General features: G+C 38.2%; 1 protein-coding gene across 2 annotated transcripts in view; it reads left to right on the forward strand.

Annotated features, from left to right (window-relative positions):
- The window catches only part of RPS6KA6 (ribosomal protein S6 kinase A6), a 109806-nt gene that overhangs the window by 20788 nt on the left and 76037 nt on the right, over window positions 1-12981 (forward strand). The gene's annotated exons all lie outside the window — the stretch shown is intronic.

The following is a 12981-nucleotide window of genomic DNA, read 5'->3' on the forward strand; positions in this document are numbered from 1 at the left end:
TAGTATTGTTTCAGTGAAAGCAAACTGCTTATCCTATGGGAAAGTTGAGTTGTAGTAACACACGAATGGATACAAGACATGAAGACCTTTTAGATTCTAATTGGGTATTATTCTGAGATCTCTTTAAAAGGGCAGTAGAAATTTTTTGTTTTAACCTCACATTGCTGTTGGTTAAGTTCCGTAATTTCAGTCATTTCTCACATAACTTATTTTAAAAGATCAACACTAATCAAAGTAGGGAACTATATTCCATCTTTTATATTTTGTCTGGCTGCTATAAGGGTGTGTGTGTAGCTGTTTGTCTCTTTGTGTCTGTGTATTTAATACAGAGAGTGACGCCTCAAACTATAGTTGATGTTCCATTATCTGTGTTTTCTGTGGAACAGTTAGTCATTCCTAAAATGGAGCAGATTGAGAAATACAAATAAATACTGGTGCTTAATATTTTTTTTGCAGAATCTCAAGTGTTAGAAGGACCCTTCTCATAGGCTATCAAATACAACCTATACCCAGTGAGAAATTCCCTCTTACACATTGCTTATCCAGCTTTTGCTGGAAGATCTCTTCCGAGGGAGTATACCACTGCCTCTGGCACTAGAAGGCTAATGTTTTTGTGGACTCCCTGAAGCTTTTTGCTAAGAGTCTCTGTTTCTTTCTCTTGCCATTCTCTCTTTTAGACAAAAGGCGGAGAGCATTATGAAGTTACCTAGCTATGAAGTCCCTGTATTAAGCCTACACAGATTCCTATTTTCAGGAGAGTTCAAAACACGATTCTGTATTTAAGATCCATAGGGTAGTCCTAATATGGGGAGAGTCTGCATTCAGATTGTTAGTAGCTTAAATGAGGTTTTAGAATACATAGCAAACTTCCCAACACTATGTAATTGTCAGTTATCATTCCTGTGAAGTTTTCGTTTCTGTGTATGACATATTCATAAGATCATAGATTTAGAACTAGAATGAGCCTTAGAAGGAATCTGGGGCAACGCCCTCATTTTACAGATGAGGAAACTGGGACCAGGGGAAGAGTGACTTGACTAGATAGTAAGTGATAGAGCCCAGTTCTTCTGACTCCAAATCTACCATTCTTTCCATTGCACCATGCTCTTTCCCTACATTGTCTCTGTTCAGATGCTTCTAGTTCAGAAGGAAGAAGTAGAGAAGTACCCATATTTTCTAGATTAGATAAGGACAGAATCAACTTGATGCTAAAATGCTTATTTTCCTTTTTCATGAAGGCAGTTTGCAAATAAATGCCTTTCTCTGTTGGGAACCAGTAAAGAGATTCATATTAGGTTGTAGTCAAGGCTTCAATATTTCATCATAGCATGAAGGCAAATTTTTTTTTTGTTTTGTTTTTGTTTTGGTGAGGCAATTGGGGTTAAATAACTTGCCCAGGGTCACACAGCTAGTAAGTGTTAAGTGTCTGAGATCGGATTTGAACTCAGGTCCTCCTGACTCCAGGGCTAGTGCTCTATCCACTGCACTACCTAGCTGCCCCATGAAGACGAAATGCTTGAAGAATATTCCAACAGAGTGTACTGTGTGGGTCCTACCAAGCTTAAAAGATGAAAAGCATGGGCTATAGCAGGGGTAGGGAACTTGCAGCCTTGAGGCCACATGTGGTGCTCTAGATCCTCAAGTGCGGCCCTTTGACTGAATCCAAACTTCACAGAACAAATCCCCTTAATAAAAGGATTTGTTCTGTAAAACTTGGACTCAGTCAAAAGGCTGCACCCAAGGACGTAGAAGGCCACTTGTGGCCTCGAGGCTGCAGGTTCCCCACCCCTGGACTATCATATCTGCCATCTGAAGAACAACCTAGCTATTTTGGGAAAAGCTTATCACTAGAAGATTGGCCACGAGGCCAATCTTTGCTTTGTCCATAACAAGTCAAGAAGACCATCTACTAAGATGTTAAATGGTTCTGGTCTGTCAATGAAAAAAATACCCAAGCTAATTCAATCATAGGTTCTTAAAATACTAAATAACCAAGACTACTCTTTGAAATATACATTTGTAAAAATTTGCCAGCTGGTAATCTTGTGACAATTAGCTCAGTTCTAGTAAAATAAAAGTAAAAAAATTGACATTTTAGCCTTTTTAAGTTTATGCTTTTACGAGTAACATTTGTAACTATCCTTACCCTTGTTTTGATTTCATTAAGTGTGAATAAACTGAAAATTAAGGTTGTCTAAGATGTATTACATAACATGAGCTAACAGGGCTATTAATTTGCTTCATTGTTTATCTACTTCTAAGAAGCATGAAGAAATAAACAGGGCAAACTAGAAGATTGTCTTAGTTATCTTGAGTAAAGTATAATGTGGTAATAAGTAAATGGAATGCTACTGATGTTTATGATATGTAAGGGTGGAGAGGTAGTTATGTATTTGGAACTCAGGTTTCAACAAAAGGATTGGGCAAATAAAAGCTAGAATGAACAGCACAGTAAGTAACAACTTGTACTGCTGCCACCCTCGTTCAGGCCCTTACTACCTTTCCCCTGGAGAATTGTAATAGCTTCCCAGCTGGACTGACTGCTTCTTCTCTTCAGTTTGTCCTTTCCATGACTGCCAAAGTGATCTTAATTCACATGTTGGACCACATCACTCTTTTGTCCCACAACAGGACCACTGGCCAGTCCCTATTTTGTTCCTACCTTCCTCACTCCTGTGTCTTTGCATGTCATGTTTCCTGATCCTTGAATGGTCCGCTCACATCCCTGGCCGTCTTTTTCCTTTAGGTCCAGCTTGAATGCCACCTGCTCAATAAGACTTTCCCGCGTGTGCATGATTGCTTCCTTCTTGAATCTGTCATCCCACTCTTGGTTTCTATGCCTTTATAACATGATTTATTCATGTAGGTGTCTTGTCCCTCCTACTGGAATATAAACTCCTTCAGGGAAAACACCGTGTCTTTTTTCAGTTACGCAGTACAATGCACATAAGAGGTGACTAATAAATGTTGGATTGCTTTAAATTCTGATGTGTATTAGTAGATGTTATGTACCACACAAAATCATAGAAATTATAGTGTGCCAAAGCTAAAAGACATCTTAGCAGTCAACTCCCTTGACCTCTAATTCTATAGATACAGAAACTCAGGTCCAAAGAGGTGAAGGGACTTGCTCCAAGTCACACCAGGAAATCAACAATAGAAGAACCCTAGACAGACATCTAAGAATTTGTAATTTTCTCTTGTTAGCAAGGGACATGAGAAAAGACAGTGTAACCTTTTAATTTTAGGTCTCAGTTTAAAATATTAATTTGCTTTGTCAGAATTCTAAACTGGTGGGTTAGCCTAATAAACATGATTTTTCACCTTTTTATTTAATAATTTCCACTCTACATTTATTCTATTCTGTGTGATACTGTTGATTGGTATCTCAGATGCTAATGAGAATAGTTTACTGCTGTGTCACATAGGCCTTTCGACAGTATTCCATACTGTTCTGGGAATGTGAACTTTTTTGTGCTTCTGTAACCTAATACTGCTTTGTAGTCTTTTCAGCCTTATGATTGATTATTTCAGTTAAACTGTTCACTCTATCTTCAGTTGTTAATTTTGTAGATGAACGTGGTTGTTTAGAAAAGCTTTCTGTACTGCATAAAATGTTTTAACACTTTGTTATCTTTTAAATGTAGCACAAAGTAATCTTAATACCTCTAGATAAGGGGTTTTGCTATTTTTTGTGTCATGGATCCCTTTGGAAGTCTTGTAATGATTATGGATACCCCTTTTTAGAATGGTTTCAGATACATGAATTAAAATGCATAGCATTGAAAAAGAAACTAGTTCTATTGAAATACTGTTACCAAAATATTTTTTTGAAAAATAAGTTTACAGACTTCAGGTTAAGAACCCTATGCTAGATTTACCACTGACAAATACTCAAATACGTCTTCCCATTTTGGTAACTGATGAGTTAAAAGTCATTGCAAATTATCTAAAAGCTGCTTTATTGTAAAGAAATGTCGTATTTCACATCATCCACCTTTTGCTTCTCCCATTTAATGATTGAATAGTAGCATAAATGTTAGGGGAGAAAATGTCATATTGCTTTTCTTTTATAGTTGATGAAATAGGGAAACCATCTAATAACAAATGAGATGTTTTTGTAGTTATTTCTACTCACCTGTTATTTGATATGCTGCTTTTGTGAGAATGGTAGCTGAGAGTACTTTTTTTTTTAATGTAGTTGCCAGGGTAAGCGTGTTAGTTGTCTTTCATTGATAATGCCTAGTGATTTGGTGATTTATATGGCTTTTATCCTATTTGTCAAAAGCTTTATGCCTTGACAGAAGACTTTTTTTTTAAATGCCCAAATCATAGTAATTTCTTAAGACTGAGTTATCAATTGAATTGTTGTGTTCCATTAACACTAGGTGAGTGCTGTACTTGTTTCTAGATCAGTTACCCAACTGTGATCCTGTGAACCTAACTGCAAAGCTTTACCATCAAAGGTTCTTATTTTATAAAACCTACAATTTTTTTTTGGGGGGGTGAGGCAATTGGGGTTAAGTGACATGTGCCGAGTCACACAGCTAGTAAGTATTATGTGTCTGAGGTGGGATTTGAATTCAAGTCCTCCTGACTCTGGGGCTGGTGCTCTATCCACTGTACCACCTAGCTGCCTCAAATTTAAAAAAATTTTTAACCTACAAATTTTTAAAAAATTGACCCCACTCCCACCCCTCCATATCAAACATATACTTCCCGCATCCTGGTCCTTGCAGGAGCTCTGATTCCTTACCCCTTGAACCAGAGAGAGCTGAACGCTGATGCTATGGAGGGCAGAGCAGCCAAAGGTAGATATTCTGCAGGTCTGCAGCACAGTTTATGCTGAGAAACAATATTCTAGATAAAGTTATAGCTTTAATAATTATAAACTTAGATCTCTATCCAGAAATTTGAATCCAGATATAATCTAGAACTGTACATTTTTTAAAGGCAAATATACCTGAATTCAAGAATGAATGGTATAGTAGAAAGAGAGATTACCTTGGGAGTCAGAAGAGATGAGGTTTTCCCTCTGACGCATGCTAGCCTTATGATTCTGGGCAAGTCACTCCTCAGCCCAAGGCCTCAGAGAGGTCTCACTGCCAAGTTGCAGATGTACATCAGTAGGGACTGGGAGCTCCCCACACTAAAATTCTAGGTCCAGGAAAAAAAATACTTAAGAAATATCTTTTCTACAATGGTATTTTGGATGCGGTCAGTTATTGACTGTGTCAGGCCTCACCTTTTGATTGACTGATTCATCCTTGAGCCTCAAATTTAAGGAAGAGATCCAGGCTAAAGATGCCTGTCTCCAAGCTGTGCTGCTGACTCATCTTCCCAGGACTTTTGTATACCACGCCACAGAAAACTCTTCACCCTGGAGTTACACTCTGCACCTGGACTCCTTCTCACGTTGGAAGTACTCTCTGCCCTTGAGGCCTTATCTTCTGATTGGCTGGTGCCTCCCAGAACTCCCAATTTAAGGAGGAGGCCCAGGCCAAAGATGCCTTCCTCCTTTTCCAGATGCATTGTTGTCTCATCTCCATGGGACTTCTCTGCCCTGTCCTGGGTCAGGTACCTTCTTCCCAACCCTCCCCACTCCCTACCCCATTCTTCTTGCCAACTTTTCAGCTCCCTTTTTATATGTTGTCTTCTCCCATTAGAATGTAAACATCTTGAAGGCAAGTACTGTCTTTCTCCTCTTTTTATTCCTAGTACTTAGCAGAGTGCTTGGTACATAGCAAATGCTTAATAAATACTTGTTGACTGACTTATTGCTGGAGTTTTGTTTGAAATGCTCCATGTGTGGTTGAGTGTTCTTAATTTTAATTCTTTCACTATTTTTATTTCCTTGCCCTAACTTGGACTCGTGATGGAGCCCTCCTGCTCTGTGCCTGCTCTACAATTTATCTGTATTGTTACCTGGAGGCGCTGAGAGGTTCAATAACTTGACTAGAGTCACACAGCCAGCATGTGTCAGAGGCTTCTGTTGGTAAAAATGGGCTTAAATCTGTTATCCCATATGTTGTATCTTTAATCTTGCAAGTACATGGGAGGGGCAGCCAAACTAGGTGAATCCCTTCTGAAGGGTCCTTTGTTGCTTACTGGTGAGAGGGCTTGCTACCTCTGAGATTTTTGTGTTTATTTCACCCTGCTGACTGGCTTCTCGTTCTGCTGAGCAATAACAATATTGTTCTGCCTCTTTTCCTCCTCTCCTGATCTATTCAGTCTCTCATATATGTTTTTTCAGTCTATTTTCTTTCTATTTTTCTGTTTCCTGCTTAAAATACCACTTATATTCCTTACCTCTGGGACAAATACTATGTCAGTACTAGTTTATGTGGCTTGAGATTTGTATATTCTAACCTCAGGGATCTTTATTTTTAATTGAGCATAGAAAATTCCCCTGTTCCCAGGTAAAATTATCCTGAAGCTTGTAAGTCCTCAAGGAGGGAAGTAGGGAGAGGAGGTAATAAATTGACTATGACAGAGGACCTAAATATCACCTCAGTTTCAGGTACTGTTTGACCACTTTATTACTTTGGTACCTAATGCCATAGAACATGTTGTAGCATGATAATTAGGTGGTTGGTTTAGGATGCCTTTGGTATCTTTTTTTTTTTTTAATTACTGAACTGAAAAAGAACAAATAAATGTATTGCGTTTTATGAGTCAATACCAAATGTCATACCACAAATATTACTTTCTGATACATACTTATATAACTTGACTAAATGAAATTTCTTGTAGTTTTAGCATAATGTTCATTGCTTGAAAAAGTTACTATTTTCAAATTTAGTAATATTGCTTTGACATTAAGATAAGTTGCATTTGGTTTTTATTTGCATATTTACAAGTACACCAAAATATTTGAAGTATATATTCTGAGCATCATATTACATTATGAAAACCAGTGACTTCTTGTGTGCATAGTAATATTAAAATAGTTATTGAAAGATTAAAAACTGTAAGTTTTTGTTTCTTCCTTCTTTGGTTTTAGTCAAATTTTGTCTCTATCCTGGACTCCATGGTATCATTACTTGGGTATTTGATCAAATATGGTCTCTTGCTTATTTCATGCAAGATTCAGACAATGTTTCTATATAGCCATATTGGCAGAAATGAAGGAATAAATATGTAGTTGGATTCTCATATTTCAGTTTTTCAGAAATTTATTTTTGAGTGATTTGGAATAAAAAATATTAGGCACATTTTGCTATTAAAAATTACAGGACTGTACATTGATATGTGAAATTGTAATACAATAGGACATTGGACTAGGAGTCAAACCTGTATTCTTCTTCTGCCTGTGCCAGTAGTTCCATGTGCAACATTGGACAATCAGTAAATAAGCATTTACTAAGAACATGCTATGTGTCAGGTACTGTGCTTGGTGCCGGGGATACAAATACACAGAACAAAATTAAAATTCCTCGCTCTCAAGGTGCTTACACTTTAAGTGGGAAGACAAGAAGTACATAAATAAGTGTATGCAGAATAAATAGAAATACAAGATACTTTGGGAGCGAGGGTAGTAGTCGTAGGGATCAGGAAAAGCTTTATGTAGAGGGTGGTACTTGAGCTGCAACTTGAAGGAAAAGAGAGATTCTGTGAGTCAAGGGGGAGGAGAAATACATTCTAGGCCTGAGGGATAGTTAGTGCAAAAGTAGGAAGATGGGACAAAGGGGTGTTATGTCTAAAGAATAGAAAGAGGCTAGTTGGGCTATATCACAGAATGGAAAAAAATATCCTAATTAGGCTGGAAAAATGGCTTGGGACCAGATTGTGAAGGGCTCTAAAAGGTAAACAGAAGAGTTTATGTTTTATCTTAGAGGTAGTAAGGAGCCACTGAAGTTGATTGAGTAGGGGAAGTAACGTGTTCAGATCTGCACTGAAGAAAAATCACTTTGGCAGCTGGGTGGAGGATGGACTGGTGGTGAGAGATGAAAGGCAGGGAGACCACTTAGGAGGTTGTAGCAAGTTGCTTGCCTGCTTTGAGCCTCAGTGTCTGCTTGTGTAAAATAATGGTGGAGTAGCAGAAAGCAGTACAGAGAGCCTCCCTCCCCCTAAAAAATAGACAAATTCCTCAAAACAGATCTAAAAAATGCACAGATCAAATCCTGATGGGGAAGTCCAGAAAAAGTCACAGTGAATAATTTGTCCACTCAAGACCTGCTTAGGGAGAAAAAGAAGTCTATGGACCCTGGGGAGGGGTCTGGCCAAGAGATCATTGCCCTGAGAGCACTCCAGTAGCAAGGGGGAGAGGCTATGAACTAGGGCAAGAGGAGGCCCCAGAGCACCACCAGACCTAGACTGGGCACTGGGATGGGGACACATGTCAATGAGCAGTTCTGTCACCCACTACCCAGTTTTAGGTCACGGTTCCAAGGCAGACTGAGATGACTTACCCTCGGTGGTGTTCCCTGGTAGGAAGGCCCTGGGTAGGGCAAGCAAGCAGCAGTGTTAGGGTTCAGACGTCAGGAGCAGAACAGGATCTCAATTCCAGCATCTAGTCTAGTCTTCAGAGGATTGACTCCCCTTTGGCTGGCTTACAGTTCTGTCCGTCAGAACCAGCAGAGCTTCCCAAGTGGATGACAGAGTTTGAGTTCGGCGGTGTTCTACTGTTGCTCAGACCCAAACCCAAGTCAGAAAATTGTATGGCTCAGACCAGAGAGCAGGCAAGCAAACTGCCTTGGATCAGACCACTTAGGAAAGCACTGAAAGCTTACATGGTCTGTATGAAGGATGAGATCCTGAAAAGTTGATTCTAAGGTTACATTCTGTATACTGAATTATATTTTCTAACTATCTACCATATGCATTAGTTAGATGTCTTCATCAAGAAATTGATTTGGAACTCTCAGTTTCAGGCATATAGTTAACTACTGCCCAATTTTACTGGTCAGGGCTTCTTGAGGAGTGGTGTGGAACTGGCAGTGTTGGAGAAAGCTGTGTTGTGATAGTGTTACAGACAGAGTGTTATAGCCCTTGGCCCCACTGGTAGAATTTGCCTTTGAGATGCCATAAAGTAGGAAGTATTATAGTATATGTTACTCTAAAATATTTCTAAGAACCTAAAAATTCTGCATCTTTGTATAAGATATGCCAAGTCCATTAAATGCAGGACATTTCAGCATATTATGTGGCTCTGTGCCAGTAGAGCACAAAGTCTAGTAGACTTTACCATGCTAGAATGGCTTTGTGTATAGTCCCAATAGCAAACTAGTTTTAGAGGACCAGCCTAGCTAAGTCTGGAGAGACTCTCACTAGTACGCTGACCACTTGGTGATAATATTTGATGGTGACTCATCAAAGAAAAATACAAAATGGCCCCCAGTTTTTTGTGTAGCCCCCTTCTATTTCTGTAGTACCAGGTTCAAAGTGGTAGAATAGGAGCAATGTGTACTTAGAATCATATTATTTTTAAACCATTTGTAAAGATTTACTTATGGGGCAACTAGGTGGCACAGTGGTTAGAGCACTGGCCCTGGAGTCAGAAGGACCTGAGTTCAAATCCAGCCTCAGACACATAACACTCACTAACTGTGTGACTCTAGGCAAGTCACTTAACCCCAATTGCCTCATATATTAAAAAAAAAAATTTACTTAGCTGTTAGTACTCTAAATGTGAGCTACTTGTCCAGTGACTGAGTAGATATATTAGTAAAGAAACAAAATCACATCAGTATTGCCATTTTCTCTGAAACCAGAAGGCTATAGGAAGTTACAGCTAAATAGAACAGTTGTTCAGAGGGCCTCCTTAGAGAGGGAAATAAAAATTAATGGAGTTGGTTTTATCTTGTCCAAAGGCATTAAGAAGCAGTTCATGACATACTTGGGGTCATATTGCAGTACTCTTGGTTGCATTTTTGCAAATGCTTATCATGTAAGAAATTGGAACTTATGTGCCAACATCCATTGCAGAGAATAAAGGAGTTAGGGAAATTCTACACAGAACTTCAGAAGAACCTCCCAATTAAATCAATGTGTACTTTAATACTTGGTGACTTCAGTGCCAACTTGGGCATACAGAAAGATGGCAGAAATGTGTTGGAAAACATGATTTAGGAGGAAGAAATGAGAGATGCAAAAGATGTGTAGAATATAGGGATGCTTCGTGCCTGTGCATGAGTACTTTCTTCAAGAAGAGTCTGCAGGTATGTGACATGGTGAACACCAAATAAGATCACAGAATGAAAGTGTATACATCTAACAAAACAACTGATTACTGATGTGGAAATAAATAGGAGGAAAGTAGGTTAGAGTGCATTTGGGAAATTGTGCAGTATTCTTAATGACTCTAAGCTTCTGCCTGAGAGGAAAGTTCATCTTTTTAACATTAATAATTTTCTAGTGATGCTGTGTGGTTGAAAGTCATAGAATATTATCAGTCTCCAAAGAATTAAAGCTGTGAGTTACCTAAGGGGCAATGGAAAAGGTTGTGAGTAGGCTGTGCCATGTTAACATTGAAGAGTTGTGTAGGAGAAGAGATCATAGCATCAGAGATGATTTATGATTGGAAAAGGTTGTGGGCCAGGCATATAGCAAGAACAAGGGATCGTGGAAAGTATATATGTTTCATTGGTATCTATGCACTGTTAAGAGATATAGGGAAGGTCCTCAGATTATTGACCCTTTCTTCTCTACCACCATCAGTACTAAACATATATGTACCAAATGGCATAGCATCTAAATGCATAAAGGAAAAGTTAGCTAAATTACAGAGACTTTAATGTTCTCTCAGAACTGGAATCTAGCAGAAAGATAAAGGAAGACATATAAAAACTGACCTACAAAAACACACCCATATTTAGAAAACATAAAATAGAGATTTTAGCCCAATCTCAGAAAATTATATTGAATTAGCTGAAAAGGAGTTACTAAAGGAAAAAAAAAATCTGGTCCAGGTGGATTTACAGGTAAATTCTTTCAAATATTTAAAGAGTAATTATAATCAATACCTGTACTACAGAAATTATTCTCAAGAACTGATAAAGAAAACACTACCAAACTCCTTTTATGAGATAACATCCACAGAACTCTTGATGGCCTGTGGACTCTAGGCTGATTAAGAACCCCCTATTCTACATGAACCCTTTCCTGATGCCCTCTATACACTGGTGCCTTTCTTTCAAATTATCTTGTATCTCTTTTACATATGTTGCATATGTACCTATATATGTATATGTTGTCTACCTTGGCTAGATTGTAAGCTCTTCAAGGGCAGGGAGTGTTTCCTTTTAGACTTTGTATTCCTAGCACCTAACATAAGTGCCTGCTATTTGTCACTCTGCCAGATGCAGAGGATACAATTTGAAAAAATAAAACAATCCCTACTCTTAAGAAAGTTACATTCTGGTAGAGAAACAAGTACATATGTAAATAATACCTTATATATAGTACTTTAAGGTCTGCAAAGCGCTGTGTGTGTGTGTGTGTGTGTGTATAAATAGACATTTTATACATATATATAATATATATTTATATGTATATACTATACATATATATCATTCGTATGTATGTGTGTGTATGTATATATATACACACACTCACAGACACATAATTATTTGATCCTCATAACAACCCTATGAAGTAGATGGCATTATTCCCATTTTGCAGATGACAAAACTGAGGCTGCGGGAGGCTAAATGACTTGTCCAAGGTCACACAGCTAATGCGTCTGGGGTGAGATTTTAAGTCAAGTCACCCTGTCTCCAAGTCCACCACTCTGTGTGAGGTATATGTACAGAATACATGTAAAGAAAATAAAAACAAGTTAGAAAGGTAGGGCAATAATAATTGTAGGGATCAGAAGTTTTATGTGGAAGGTGGTGCTTGATCTGTGTCTTGAAGAAGAGAGGGAATCTGTGATTTGGAGGTGAGGAAAGAATATTTCTGGCCTGGTTGACAGCCACTACAAAGGCACAATGATAAGAGATGAGTGCCATGTGTTAGGAACAGAGAGAGAAGGTCAGTTTGGCTGGACTGCAGAGTAGAGAGGTGACTAATAGACAGACTAGAAAGATAGGTTGGGACCAGATTGTAAAGGGTTTTAAAAGCTAAATTTTAGTTTTACATGCAGTAGTGAATCACTAGAGTTGATTGAGTAGGGAGAGTAAAATGGTCAGATCTGCGCTTAAGGAAAATCGCTTTGGCAACTTCATGAACAATAGAATAGAATGAAGGAAGACTTGAGGCAAGGAGATAAATTATAGAAAAGTGTTGCAGTATTCTACATGAGAGTTCAAGAGGGCTTCAACTAAAGTGGTAGCAGAGAACTGGAAACAAAGCCTCTCAATTGGGGAATGGCTAAACAAGCTATGGTACATGCATGTATTGAAATACTAAATACAGAGAAGTGTCCGAAAACTTATGTGAACTGATGCAAAGTGAAGTGGACCAAGGAAAAGAACATACACCATGACTATAACATTGTAAACATAAAAAAAAAAGGAACTAAATGCTGTGCAATTATAATGACCAAGCTTGGCCCTGAAGATAAGATGAAAAAATGTACCACCCTGTCTCTGTTGTGGAATTGGGAGACTACAAGTGTGGAGTCTTACTTATACTATTAGTCTCGGTTGATGTGTTAGTTTTGCTGAAATACTTTTTTACTTTACCTTTGTATTCTTTGTTAACAGAGGTGGCTCTTTGGGAAAGGGAGGAGGGAAATATATTTGGAACCTCAAAGAAAGTGAATGTAGCAAGGAAGCCAAAGGCAAAGCTGAAACAAAATAGGATGAAGTACAGTAAGACACTCTCTTTGAAAAAGGAGAGACCCAAAACTAATAAGGTACCAGCTGTGGAAGAATTTAAAGTGAAAGAAATTTAAAGTCTTAGTAATACTTAAGACTTCCCTCTATCTCTTTCCTGTATTGTTAACGTGGAGGAATAGATCAGCTATTTTCTAAATGCAGATTTGTTTTTTTTAAGCATAGTTAGTTCTGGAACATCTCCATCTTTTTTGTTTGGGTA

The sequence above is a fragment of the Phascolarctos cinereus genome, unplaced genomic scaffold, assembly GCF_003287225.1.
Source record: "Phascolarctos cinereus isolate Bilbo 61053 unplaced genomic scaffold, phaCin_HiC Scaffold_8;HRSCAF=390, whole genome shotgun sequence".
In the NCBI taxonomy this organism is placed as follows: Eukaryota; Metazoa; Chordata; class Mammalia; order Diprotodontia; family Phascolarctidae; genus Phascolarctos; species Phascolarctos cinereus.